The sequence below is a fragment of the Pterocles gutturalis genome, unplaced genomic scaffold (genome assembly GCF_000699245.1).
Source record: "Pterocles gutturalis isolate BGI_N339 unplaced genomic scaffold, ASM69924v1 scaffold19855, whole genome shotgun sequence".
Classification (NCBI taxonomy): domain Eukaryota; kingdom Metazoa; phylum Chordata; class Aves; order Pterocliformes; family Pteroclidae; genus Pterocles; species Pterocles gutturalis.
The window spans coordinates 13,430-14,056 of NW_010138731.1; positions in this window are offsets into that span (position 1 = coordinate 13,430).

The following is a 627-nucleotide window of genomic DNA, read 5'->3' on the forward strand; positions in this document are numbered from 1 at the left end:
GTGGACCCAGCCCCGTCCCACCGGCACCTGGACCGGAGGCAAGAAACGGGCTCGTGTGCCCCCGGTGCTGCCGTTACGGAGGAAAAGGGGCAAAACTCCCCAAAAAGCTGCTCCCCAAGTTTCCGGGGGGTTGGATGCCAGCCCCCAGCCTCGGCACACGCCGGGCTCCCGCCGCCGGGGGTTTCGCAGGGTCTCTGTGCCCGGGAGGTTACTGGGGGTGGTAGAATTTGTCACTTTTTTTAATTTTTTTTTTCTCCAAATGGAAAAAAAAAAATCAAAAACCAAACAATTGAACTTCAGGCAGTGATGAAAACTCTTGGAAGGGTATTTTTTCTCCGCAGGGCAGAGTTTTTGGCTGTTCCCCCGGCGCCCCGCGAGCCCCAGCCTCGGCTGGGTCGCGCCGAACCGGCTTCAGAACCGCGAAGGATTTTTTTTCAGGTCATTTGTGTTTCCTTTCTGGTGAAACTAATTTTTTTTTTTTTTCTTTTCTTTTCTAAGGAACTATAAAATACAAATTCTATTTATTGAAAGATGAGATCTACCCTCTGCCGGATCCCATTCCCAAACCCACCAAAGCCCAGGCGGTGGTTCTGGGGGGCGTGGGACGGGCTGGTTTTCTGACACTGA